The 14,073-nt window shown below is 41.1% G+C and overlaps 1 long non-coding RNA gene across 1 annotated transcript; it reads left to right on the top strand.

Moving 5' to 3' along the window:
- Positions 1-374: 374 nt before the first annotated feature.
- LOC311601361 lies at positions 375-4,049 on the top strand. The gene is made up of 3 exons (XR_014780548.1): positions 375-459; positions 2,162-2,205; positions 3,953-4,049. It is a non-coding gene; the product is annotated as an uncharacterized lncRNA (long non-coding RNA).
- Positions 4,050-14,073: the final 10,024 nt, after the last annotated feature.

The raw sequence follows: 14,073 nt of genomic DNA, 5'->3' as shown, positions 1-14,073 counted from the left end.
ACAGGTGACTCTCTGTGAGTTCAAGACCAGCCTGGTCTGTATACAAAATTCTTGGCTAGTCAGGGATACATAGTGAGACCCTGTCTCAACAAATAAACAAACAAACAAAAAGCAAGCAAACTGAATTATATATTTTTATTTCTTTTAATTTTTTCTAAACTCATTTTTTTTTTTTTTTTGGTTTTCAAGACAGGGTTTCTCTGTGTAGCCTTGGCTGTCCTGGACTCACTTTGTAGACCAGGCTGGCCTCAAATTCACAGTGATCCGCCTGCCTCTGCCTCCCGAGTACTGGGATTAAAGGCGTGTGCCACCACGCCCGGCGTTATATCTCAATTGTTATCCCATCACTTGTATCCTCCCATTCCTCCCTCCCTCCCGCTTTCACCCTATTTCCCTCCTGTGCCACGAGACTTACCAGGAGATTGGGATAGATGTGAGAACATCCTACTGGGACTCTAGGTAAGAGAAATATAGGAGAATAGGGAAATAGAAGGATCCAGGGGGTCCTAGAAACCTACAAGAAGAACTTTTTTGTTGTTGTTGTTTTTTCAAAATAGGGTTTCTATGTTCTTGGCTGTCCTGAACTCACTTGTTAGACCATGCTGGCCTCAAACTCACAGTGATCCACCTGCCTCTGCCTCCCAAGTGCTGGGATTAAAGGCGTGTGTCACCACAGCCCAGGTAAATATTATTATAAATTCCTATATGCCTACCATTCGGCATTGTTAGATTTTAAAATTCTTTCCATATTTAGAGGAGAACATTTTCAAAAGGAAATCAGATTTTATAGATAAAATCAAAGCTTCCTGTTCCCATTCATTTCCTCTACTTCCTTTACTTAGAAGTAGCCACAATAATGGATTTATACCTTAATTTCTATATATGCTTTCATATTTTACCACATATATATTTAACCATGTATTTTATATAACACTGTTTTAAATAGCTTAACATTTATATAAATAGTACTGTTCAATAAACAACAGAGTAAGAACACAAACATTGGAGCCATACCCAGTCAGTAGTACAGTCTGTATATGTTACTAGCTCTGTCACCTTTTGGAAATTATTTAATTGTATATGCCTCATTTTTCTAAGAAACTGGGATTTTGTGCTAGTACCTGCCTCATAAGGTTGTTTTGAAGATTGAAAAAATATAATCTGGCTGGATGTGGTGGAGCACACCTTTAATCCCAGCACACAGGGAGACAGAGGTAGGTGGATCTCTGTGAGTTCGAGGCTAGCCTGGTCTAAAAGTGAGTCCAGGACAGCCAAGACTACACAGAGAAATCCCTGTCTTGAAAAACCAACCTAACATGGCCGGGCATGGTAGCGCACGCCTTTAATCCCAGCACTCGGGAGGCAGACGCAGGCAGATTGCTGTGAGTTCGAGGCCAGCCTAGTCTACAAAAGCAAAATCTAGGATAACCAAGGCTACACAGAGAAACCCTGTCTCAAAAAACAAAACAAAAAAACAAAAACCAACAAAACAAGACAAAAGTTTTGCAGACATCCTCTTGGGCATCAAAATCCCACTCTGATTGAAGTTATGATGTCTTAGCAAAGACTGGGCTTATTAATCTTCGAATGCCTTTTGATTTTCATGTACTGCTGTCTTCAGATTGAAGGATAGAACCTAAGCTCCAATCAATCAGCATATTATTTTTATATCATGTATAAAAATATCAATTGATCATTGTACTTCAATGGTTTTTGAGTACCGTGTCACAACAGTCGTAAAAATGAATGTCTCTTCAAAATCTGTTTTGTTGTTTCTTCTTGGGAAATAAGCCTGAGTTTGTCAAGTGGGTGTTTTATTGGTCTTAACTTGCTTCGAATGGTAGGCTATAAACCTTAAGAATGTTTCAGCAACTCATAAAGGAATAAAGACCCCAGTTAAAATGTCTCTGATGATTGAGACCTTAAATAGACTACTAAACCTCATTAAATTTCCTCTGGTAATTCTTTTGAAACCTTGTCATATTTGAATTTTATAGTTTTCCTAAAGATGTTGTGAAGGGGATTATTTATTTATTTACTTATTAATATTTGGCCACATTGGTGTTCGGTGAGCAGGCACTCCTACTACTGATCTAAACCTCCGGCCCATGAAAATGTCATTTTAAATGTTCCTTGAACATTTCTTTTTTTGTTTTCGTAGTGTTTTGTGCACACACATACACAGGCCGCAGCATGTACCTGAAGGTAAGAGGACAATTTGCTGGAATCAGTTCTCTCCTTCCACCATGTGTGTTTTGGGGATCAGGCTCAGGTTGTCAAGACTTGGCAGCAAGTGCCTTTATTGCTGAACCATCTCTATGGCCCAAACATGTTGTTTTATTTTACTTATTTATTTATTTTTGTGTTTTTGTTTTTGTTTTGTTTTGTTTTTTCTGAGACAGGGTCTCTCTGTGTTAGCCCTGTCTGTCCTGGACTCACTTTGTAGACCAGGCTGGCCTCGAACTCACAGCGATCCACCTGCCTCGGCCACTACACCCACCTGAGTGGTGGGATTAAAGGTGTGTGCCACCCTGCCTGGTCCCTAAACATGTTATTTTAAAACAAGGACAACTCTCTGGGGACATATCTCAGTGATGGGGTGCTTGTCTGGGATATGGAAGGCCTGGTTCAGCCCCCAGCACTGGAAACATCTAGTGACCAATTACTTGTTGGAGGACTCTCTATCAGTGTCTCTGTCTTCATCTCCTTGTGTTCACTTCTCTTCTAAGTATAGCTGATTACAGAATTTCATGTAAGGGGACTTTAGATTGATTTTTAACGTGTCACACAAGCCTTGCTTGAATCTGAAAGCATGACATCTCTCAATAGGGACTCTAAGGCTGATCGAAGTTCATAATTTGCCACCTAGGCATTTGGGCACCTACCACCCTCTATGAAACAAGCCATCTCCTTTCACTCCTGGTAGGCAGCTCTCCACTTACAACTCTAAGAAAATACATGGTGGATTTTATAGTTCGGTAAATCAAGAGCAAATTTGAACAAAGGCGTTCTAAACTACTGGTTATAAGACGGATTTATTGGCCTGGTGTGGTGGCGCATGCCTTTAATCCCAGCACTCAGGAGGCAGAGGCAGGCTTATCACTGTAAATTCGAGGCCAGCCTGGTCTACAAAGCAAATCCAGGACAGCCAAGGGTAACACAGAGAGACCCTGTCTCAAAAAACAAAACCAAAAAATGATTGAATAAATAGTCTTATGTTTTTGAGAATCTACAGTATTAGATAGTTGTTCTATTTATAACACGAGTAAACATACTAAATTTTGGCAGGATGCAGAGGAGGATGCTCATGTATTTGAAATTAGTCTGGAAAATGTGTTCTTTTGTTGTCTTTTTCTTTTCCTTTCCTTTTCTTTTTTATTCTGGGACAGGTTCTCACTATCCCTGGCTGCCTTGGAACTCAATATTCAGAACAGATCAGCCCTGAACTCAGAAATTCACCAGTCTCTGTCTCCTGAGCACTGGGATTAAGGGAGTGTGCCACTGTGTCTGGGACAAATTTGTTCTTGAGGGGCTTAGGGAAAATTAAGGGGGAAAAAGAAGAGGGTGTTGCTTGTTCCTAACTCTTTTGTTAGGGGTGGAGAGTGGGAGGGTGGGAAGAAAAGGTTCATAACAGGATTTCTCTTATCTAGGACATCATGTTGTATGGGAGACATTCATTTATTTTTATTTATTTATTTATTTATTTATTTATTTATTTATTTATTTTTGGTTTTATGAAACAGGGTTTCTCTGTGTAGCTTTGGCTGTCTTGAACTCCCTATATAGATCAGGCTGGCCTCAAACTCACAGTTATCTGCCTGCCTCTGCTTCCCTAGTCCTGGGATTATAGGCATGCACCACCACGCCAGGCGAGAAGTTCATTTCTTGACTCTTGGATTTCTTCTCCAAACATAGAAAGTACAGCTCTAGTTGTTTTATGTATCTTCCACAGTGTTCTATGAGCTGATATGAAGGGACAAGAGACTGAATATATTCAACAGAGGCCTTCTCAAAATCCTGTGATGCATTGGAGTCTTGGAAGGAAAGAAGTATATTTGGGCAAAGCCATTATATGATAAATTACTACAAAGTTAGGATAATGCTTATATTTACCTTCTTGTGGGGGGGAACACATTTGAAAGATAATTCCAGATGATCAGTGGATAACATATTGCTATTATTAACTGTGCATTTAGCTGCACTGGTGGGTTGGATTCTTTTGTTTTTTTGTTGTTTGAATTTGAAATGGGGTGTGTATAGCTCTGGCTGGCCTTGAACTAGTTATTCCTGTTTTTGTTGTTGTTTGTTTTGCTTTTTGTTTTTTGTTTGTTTTGAGACAGGGTTTCTCTGTGTAGTTTGGCTGTCCTGGACTCACTTTGTAGACCAGGCTGGCCTAGAACTCACAGCGATCTGCCTGCCTCTGCCTCCCGAGTGCTGGGATTAAAGGGGTGCGCCACCACGCCCAGCTTCTTGTTGTTGTTGATTTTTTAAAGATTTGTTTACTTATTTATTTATTCTGTATACAGAGCTCTGCCTGCATGTACATCTGCAGGCCAGAGGAGGGTATCAGATCACATTATAGATGGTTGTGAGCCACCGTGTTGTTGCTGGGAATTGAACTCAGGATCTCTGGAAGAACAGTCAGTGCTCTTAACTGCTGAGCCATCTCTCCAGCCTCCTTGTTGTTTTTTGATTCAGGATTTCTCTGGTTTATTGTTTTTTTTTTTTTGTTGTTGTTGTTTTATCTTTTTGTTGTTGTTGTTTGTTTTGTTTTTAGAGTCAGGGTTTCTTTGTGTAGTCTTGGCTGTCCTGGGCTCGATTTGTAGATCAGGCTGGCCTCAAACTCAGAAATATCTGCTTGCCTCCTCATTTCTGGGATTAGAGGCATGCACCACCATGCCCGCCTCAGGAGTTCTTTGTGTACGTGTATGGAACTCACTCAGTAGACCAGGAAGGCTTCGAAATTAGACATCTGCTAGCCTCTTTCTTCCTCCAGAGTGCTGGACTTAAAGGCCGGTGCTGCTGCCACCCCTCCCCCACGCCTTGCCACCACCACCCAGCTCCTAGCTATTCACTCATTTTACTCCTCCCTCCCTCCCACCCACCCCCTTCTCCCTTTCTCCCTCCCCCCTGGCTTTTGTGGAACTCTCTTTGCAGAGCACGCTGGCCTTGAATTTACAGCGAGCTGCCTGCCTCTGCCTCAGGAGTGCTGGGACTAAACGTGTGCCCTACCATGCCCGGCTTTCTATTCAGCTTTCTGAGTGCTGAATCTATCAGCATGTGCCACCAATCAGAACCAAGGTGGATATTTTTATTAATATTTTAATAACTGGCCATGCATAATATGGGTAGCATTGATCCACTGTGCTTGCTGATTTCCAAGACAGTATCAGTGTGAGATCATGGAACCAGAGTTAGGAAAACAAGTGTACAATAAGCTTTTGTGAGCTGCTGCTAGCAGGTTCTTGTACACCAGTGCACTAACATAAAGTATACACAAGGATTGCATTCATGCTAACTTTCATTTGTGTGCGACTTAAAGAAATAATACCAGCTGGGTGTGGTGGCACACCCCTTTAATCCCAGCACTCGGGAGACTGAGGCAGGTGGATCGCTGTGAGTTCAAGGCCAACCTGGCCTACAAAGTGAGTCCAGCACAGTCAAGGGTACACAGTGAAACCTTGTCTCAAAACAAACAAACCAACAAACCCCAAACAAACAAAAAGCAAAACAAACAACAACAAAAGAAATAACTAGTTCAAGGCCAGCCAGAGCTATACAGACTCTGTTTCAAATTCAAACAACGAAAGCACAGTTCAGTTCATATTTCTAAAGAAAGAAGAAAGATGCCATTCCGTATAACCACAAGACAATACTCAACAGGAATGCAATCTACTAGTAGTCATTCAAGCTTTCTCCATTGCCCTAGGAATGTCCTAAATGGCTGCTTAAGAGAATAAAAATTGAGTACTGTCTGTATTTGGGAATAAAATATTTTCTCCGAACTGTCTATCTCTGGCCCTCTCATATTTGGCAAGTACCCACTCATTCTCCCTTCGCACCTCTTAATCTTTCCACAACATTAATTTCTAGTGTCTAACATTAGAGGTGTTATCATCAAACAGCAAACATGCTGACAGTCAGTGCTTTTGGTGTTTGAACATTTTAGTTAATGTCGGTAGTTAACGTGTAACAAATGCAGCACTTAAATTCAAGTAGTCATTGTTGCTATCTCGTGTCCCTCTTACTTAGTATTATGACCTTTGATTTCTAAGCTTGTCTGTATGCTAATAAAAGAGTCTCTCTGCTGGTTTGTGAGACATGCTAATTTTAAGTAAATTTCTTTGCTTATTGTGGGGAAATAACCAAAATATGCTTCTTTTGGGGTTGGGGTGACAAGGGCCTTTGCTGATTTCCAAAATGATTGCTATTTATTTTTTTGTTTCACATTTTATTTATTTATTTCCAACTATTTTAAAATTTAATTTATTCAGATTACATCTCAATTGTTATCCCCCTTGCTTGTCTCTTCTCGTTCCTTCCTCTCTCCTTCTTTTACCCTATTCCCCTCCCCTAGGCCTGTGACAGAAGGGGACCTCCTCCCCCACCATATGGTAGCACTCAGAGAAAGAATAGGAAGGCTATTTATTTCTTTAAAAACACCTTTTGTTTTGGGCGTGGTGGTGCACACCTTTAATTCCAGCACTCGGGAGGCAGAGGCAGGCGGACTGCTATGAGTTTGAGGCCAGCCTGGTCTACAAAGCAAGTCTAGGACAGCCAAGACTACACAGAGGAGCCCTGTCTTGAAAAACCAAAATAAATAAATAAATAAAATAAAGTAAAATAAAATAAAATACCTTTTGAGAGCCAGGCATGGTGACACACACCTTTAATCCCAGCACTTGAGAGGCACAGGTAGGCAGGCTCTGTGAGTTCAAGGCTAGCCTGGTCTACAAAGCGAGCCCAGGATAGCCAAGGCTAACACAGAGAAACCCTGTCATAAAACAAAACAAAACAAAACAAAACAAAACAAAAACCCTTTGACTTTTTGTGCTATATTGTATACTGAGCACATTTCCCCTGACCACACTCCCCTTTCTCACTGTTCCCCCCTCTTCCCCCAGTTAGTTTTACTTCTACCTCCACGTCATATATACATGCTCCTTTATGTATTGCTATAAAATCTAGGAACTAAAAATGAGAGAAAACATACCTTTCTGGAGGCTGTCTTAATTTATTTAATGTCATTATCTTTAGTTGTCCCATTTTTCCTGCAAACTACATAGCATTATTCTATCCTATGGCTGAAAAAAAACTTCATACACACATACACACATGCACACACATACATGTAGTTTTAAACAATAACAATTCTTTCCATGTTCAGTAGAGAGATGTGCTGAGATGGGTTTCAGGTAATCAGATCTTTTTTTCTTTCTTTCTTTGAGAAAAGGTTTCTGTGTGTAGCCCTGGCTATCCTGGACTCACTTTGTAGAGCAGGCTGGCCTCAAACTGACAGAGATCCACCTGCCTCCACTTCCAAGTGCTGGGATTAAAAGTGTGCACCACCACTGTATTTGGGGATAATATTCCCAAATAAAGTGGCCATTCAAATAGGAAGAATAAGGTAGGGCCCAGCAGCACTGGGAATTCTTTACATTGATAGACTTTAGAAGGTAGTATTCTCTGAGTTTGGAGGATGGGAGTCTCTAAATTTAGCAGATTATGGAACCCACTAGATAGGATAAAAGGCAGTAGTACATTAGGCAGTTAATTTTGCTGTCCCACCCTACCTTGGGGCTGTTACAAAGTAGGAGTTTAGCAATTTAGGGAATGTACTAATTAGGGTATATAAGGTATGGCTGATTCCCTTTACAGGGGAAGCACTTTTGATCTAACAAATACCACATTTTCCTCATGTATCATCTGTTATGGGACACCTAGGTTGGTTTGATAGCATAGCTACTGTGTATAGTGCTGCAATAGACAATGATGCAAGAGTCTCTTGTTACATGTGGCCTTGTCAGAGGATATAGGTCCTCTGAGTAATAAGCCACCAGTGGACCACATGGTAGATCTATTTTGAGTTGTTTCCAGAACGTTTATATCAACCAGGCATGCCTGTAATCCCAACACTTGGGAGGCAGAAGCAGGCAGATCTCTCTGAGTTGGAGGCCAATATAGGCTACAAAGAGAAAGTCCAGGACAGCCAGGGCTACACGGAGAAACCCTCTCTTGGAAAAACAGAACAAAGGAATGAAAGAACATCCGTGTGGACTTTCAGAGTGGCTGGATTAGTTCCTATTTCCTTCCCACAGTGTGTAAGAGTTCTCCCTTTGCCCACAAACTCACCAGCATGTGCTGTTTTCTTATATTTTTGGTTGTGAGCCTAGCCTTTAACTGCCGAGTCATCTCTCCAGCCCAGTGTGCTATTTTCTTAACAACTGCCATTCTCATCAGGGTGAGAAGGAATCTCAAAGCAATTTTGATCTGCAAGTTCTCTTACAGCTAGTAAGGTTGATTTTTTTTTCATTTGTTTATTGTGATTGTCATTTCTTTCTTTCTTTTGTTCCCTCCTCCTCCTCCTCCTCCTCTTCTTCTCCTCCTTTGGTTATTTCGAGACGGGGTTTCTCTGTATAGCCCTGGCTGTCCCAGAACTCACTCTGTAGACCAGGCTGTCCTCAAACTCAGAGATCTGCGGCCTCTAACTCTCCGAGTGCTGGGATTAAAGGCATGTGCCAGCACTGGCTGTGATTGTCCTTTCTATAATAACAAAAGCATAGTGAATTTGAGACCATCCTGGTCTGTACTAGATCCTATTTTTTTAAAAGTCCTGTGTCAAAATAGTACCTTTAAAATGGTTGGTGAGTTTAAGTTGGTAGGTCTTCCCTTGGTAACTGTTTATTAGTGTTTATTGTAAACTAATACTAAAACTAATGTACATGCCATTTTCTACATAAGTGAACTCCATCTTGTGTTTACCTATTTAATACTGATAAGCAGGACCAGTGGCGCCAGCATTAAGTGATTAGAGAATTAGGTCTAATGTTTTAACAGTGTTCCCTGTCCTCTAACCCCCATGGCCCAAATAGGTCTCACCCTGCCAGGGGAAGATGGGCATTCAGTTTTCACTTTACAGTTTTGTTCAACTCCTTCCTGGGCAAGTGTTGGTATTTTATTTGTTAAATGAATGCAATGCCCCCTCAACTGTTCCCTTCCTTTTGGGGGCTCTGCCACATTCTCCTAGGCTGTCAATCTTCTGTAACTCTTGTTTGGATTGATTTGAACCTTATTCTCTTTTCTTAACAGATTCCAAACTCCCTGAGGTCAAACACTTTTTTCACTTCAATTATTCTTCGTAGGAAGCATCTCTAAATATTGTGTCTGGGACACAGGGGGGCATTCAATAAATACTTCCAATGAAAAACAACTGGGGGCTTGGAGAGATGGCTCAGAGGTTAAGAGCCCTGCCTGGTCTTCCAAAGGTCCTGAGTTCAATTCCCAGCAATCACATGATAGCTCACAACCATCTGTAATGAGATCTGATGCCCTCTTCTGGTGTTCATGCAGGCAAAACACTGTGTATATATGATAAATAAATACATCTTAAAAAAAAAAAAAGAAAAACAACTGGAATTAGAAGTGTCCAGATAGGCCGGGCAGTGGTGGCGCACGCCTTTAATCCCAGCACTTGGGAGGCAGAGGCAGGCGGATCGCTGTGAGTTCGAGGCCAGCTGGTCTACAAAGCAAGTCCAGGGCAGCCAAGAGACAGACAGAGAGACCCTGTCTCCAAAAAAAAAAAAAAAAAGAAGTGTCCAGATAGACATTGCAGTAGCCACTAGTCTCATGCAACTATTTACATTTACCTTCTAATAAAACAAATCCATTCCCTAGCTAATTGTAATACAAGTATTCTATAGTATCATGTGGTTGGGTTGTCACATTAGACAACACAGGTTATGCAAACTCTCATCATTGCAAAACATTTATTTTTTATTTATTTATTTTTGTGGTTTTTTTTGAGACAGGGTTTCTCTGTGTCGCCTTGGCTGTCCTGGCTTCACTTTGTAGGCTAGGCTGGCCTCGAACTCACAGCGATCCGCCTGCCTCTGCCTCCCGAGTGCTGGGATTAAAGGCGTGCGCCACCACGCCCGGCTTATTTTTTATTTTTTAAGACAGAAGTCTCACTGTGTAGCCCTGGCTGACCTGGACCTGGTTATGTAGTCCAGGTTGTCCTTGAACTCTCAGAGATCTATCTGCCTGCCTTTGCTTCCCAAGTACTGGGATCAAAGACTTGCATCACCATGCCCAGGGCAATACATTCTAACAGTGTTAATGTAGATTATTATTTATTTTTTATTTCTATGTAGTAAAAACTTATTGATTTGTACCATGTGGTAACATATTAGGTAGAATAGCTATTATAAATGTAAAAAAACACAATTGCTATTATATTACAATTTGCAAGGCCGGGGTTGTGGCATACACCTTTAAATCCCAGCACTTGGGAGGCAGAGGCAGGCAGATCTCTGAGAGTTCCTAGGTGAGCCTGGTCTACAAAGTGAGTCCAGGACAGTCAGGGCTACACAGAGAAACCCTGCCTTGAAACACAAGACAAAACAAAACAAAACAAACAAAGAAAAACCAAACCAAACCAAACCAAAAACCAAAAACCCAAAACAAAAACACAGAAAAAGAGATGAAGCCAGAGTTTTCCATCTGCTAGTTATGCATTCTGCTACTGGGCTAACCCTTCAGACTTTCAACAAATACACATCCTTAGACTTTGTTATCTGCTCCCCCGGCTTGCCCTTATCTAAAGCCCTTTCTGGTCTTCTCAACCCCACCATAGTACCCTTTTCTGCTTTTATGTAACTTATAGTCCATTATTCTCTTTCTTCTGTAAGATCTTTTACTTTCATAGTCCCTTTTCTAATTTATTTTTAAGATAATGTTTCTCTGTGTAACAGAGCCATGGCATTCTGGAACTCAGTCTGTAGACCAGCAGTTTTTATTTTCACCAAGTAGTGTGCAAAGGTTCCTGCCTAACATTCTCAGTAGTATTCAAAACTACGTTTTTTGTTTTGTTTTGCTTTGTTGTTGTTGTTGTTGTTGTTTTTTTTTTTGGTTTTTCGAGACAGAGTCTCTCTGTGTAGCCTTGACTGTCCTGGACTCACTTTGTAGACCAGGCTGGCCTCGAACTCACAGCGATCCGCCTGCCTCTGCCTCCCAAGTGCTGGGATTAAAGGCGTGCGCCACCACGCCCGGCCAAAAACTACGTTTTGAGTTCTTATTCCCTGTGCTAAGTAAAGGGAAGAGAACACTGAATAAATTATTCCATCAGAGTTCACCATGAGGAGGGATGAAATTTGGATGCCTGCGGAAGATACTAAGAAATACCCTAAGAATTTTATACTTTGTTCTCCAGGTCCTCATTTCTGAAAGCAAGGACTTTAGCCCGCTAGCATAGGGATGTCCTGGAACTTTACTGGGTATGGACAATCTCAAGCTTCACACTAACTCCAGACTTTTCAAAACAAAATTGGCATTTAACGAAGATCTCTAGGTGGTTTTGTTTTTATTTTATCTTTTAATGCAGGGTCTCACATAGCCCGGATTGGCCTTAAAACTTGCTATGCTATAAAGGAGGAAGGCTTTGGGCTCCTGTCTTCCTGCCTCCTCCACCTTTCCAGTGCTCAGATGACAGGTGTGTGCTATCATGCCTGTCCCTTGGGTGATTCCAGGTAAGCCGAGAAGTTAGAGAAGGAGGAATGTAAGCAATGTGGGCCAGTAAGAAATTATGTAATTGAGCCGGACATGGTGGTTGATGCTCTTAACTCCAGAACTTGGGAGGTAGAGGCAGGTGCATCTCTGAAAATACAAAGGCCAGTCAGGGTTATATAGTGAGTTCCAGACCAGCCAGGGCTACAGAGATCTTGTCTCAAAAGGACGGAGTTGAATGAGTTAGAGTGAGTAAATAGGGGGAACAATTTAATACGTATAAAAGTAAGGCAATAATCTTATCAGTATTGAATTTGAAACAAAAGAAACTGGACAGGGGGCTGTGCAGGTGAGAAGTGGAGTGTGCTGGATATAAGAGATAGTCCAGCTCTTAGGCTTGGTGAGGTGACTTAGTGGGTAAAAGAACTCTGCTGCCAAGGCTGATGACTTGAATTCAAGCCCCAGGGCCCCATAACTAGGAGAAAACTGACTCCTGCTCTCCTAATCCTACAAAAAGATGAAAAGAAAAAGCCAGGCATGGTGGTATTTGTCTTTAATTCCAACTTTGGGAGGCAGAGGCAAGCAGATCTCTGAGTTTGAGCCCAGCCTGGTCTACTTAGCAAGTTCCAGGATAGCCAGGGCCAACATAGAGAAGGCAGATCCTATCTCAAAAAACCAAACCAAACCAAATCAACCAACCAAACAACAACAGCAAACAAACAAAAACCTAAAGGGAGGGAGAAATAGGTAGTAGATACACCTTCAGTTACATTAACTAATTGAGATGATTGCAGGTTACTGAAAATAAAAAGAATCAAGCTGGGCATGGTGGTCCACGCCTTTAATCCCAGCACTTGGGAGGCAGAGGCAGGTGGATCCCTGTGAGTTCAAGGCCAGTTTGGGCTACAAAGTGAGTCCAGGACAGCCAGGAATACACACAAAGAAACCTTTTCTGGAAAAACAAAACAAAACAAACAAAAAGGGCTGGGCATGGTGGTGCAAAAAAAAAAAAAAAAAAAAAAAAAAAAAAAAAAAAAGAGGGCCAGACATAGTGGCCCACGCCTTTAATCCCAGCACATGGGAGGAAAAAGTAGGTGGATCTCTGTGAGTTTGAGGCTAGTCTGGTGTACAAAAGTGAGCTCAGGATAGCCAGGACTGTTACACAGAGAAACCCTGTCTTGAAAAACCTAAAAAAAAAGTATCAGAAAATTCAGTAATATATTTAAGATGTCTTTAAAAGTGTTAGTACTTTAAAAAAAAAAACTCAGGCTTATAGGTATAGCTATTTCCTGTTTATGCCAAAGGTCGAAGGTCTCCTCCAAGTATTGCAGCATCAGGCTCTTAGTCATACAAGGAAAATGATAGGGATCTTGGAAATTAGTTATCTATCTAAGTGCACAAAAATGACTGTAAAGTAGAAATTTGATGCATTTCCCTGATATAGACTTATCTTCCCACTAACAGATCTTTTTCTTTTGTTAACAGTATGAAAAAAAATTTTTTTTTGAGACAAGGTCTTGAATATGTGGACTTGAACTCCTGGGCTCAAGCAATCCTCTTATGCCAGGCTTCTGAGTAGACACAAGCACCATTGTGTCTGGCTGAATATTTTCATTAACTTTAAAACGTTTGAAATAGTTTAGTGATCACAAATCCCTGGAAATATAAAGCAGACTATTTCATGTATCCTTTATACAGCTTTGTTTAATGATAATAGTAACCATAACAACAGTGCCCTGTCAAATGCAGGAAATTAACTTTGATACAATTTGCCAGCTTATGTACATACTTGATTTTCACCAATTTTTTCCATGAAGTGTGTGTAGTTCCTTGGAATTTTATTGCATATTTAAATGTTAGGGATGAACACAATCACAAACACAAGTTCAATTATTATAAAGAAACTCCTTTGGCCTGGTGTGGTGGCACATGCCTGTAATCCCAACACTCAGGAGGCAGAAGCAGGCGAATCACTGTGAGTTCGAGGCCAGCCTAGCCAGGCGTGGTGGCTCACGCCTGTAATCTCTGCACTCGGGAGGCAAAGGCAGGCAGATCGCTGTGAGTTCGAGGCCAGCCTGGTCTACAAAGTGAGTTCAGGACAGCCAAAGCTACACAGAGAGACCTTATCTTGACCCCCCCCCCAAAAAAAGAAAAAAAGAAACTCCTTCATGTTACCCCTTGATAGGCATAACCATTCCCAAAATCTAATCTGTGTCAACTATGAATTTATTGTATTGTGAACTGTAAATGTGTAAAAATGTTTAACACTTTATTTCTTGTTACTGATATTGAGATATTTTTGTTTAACTTCTATTGTTCACTTGATTAAATATAACTTAAAAATTATTTATA

Source organism: Acomys minous, assembly GCF_964271855.1.
Source record: "Acomys minous genome assembly, chromosome: 7".
In the NCBI taxonomy this organism is placed as follows: Eukaryota; Metazoa; Chordata; class Mammalia; order Rodentia; family Muridae; genus Acomys; species Acomys minous.
This window is presented reverse-complemented; position numbering and strand designations above follow the sequence as displayed.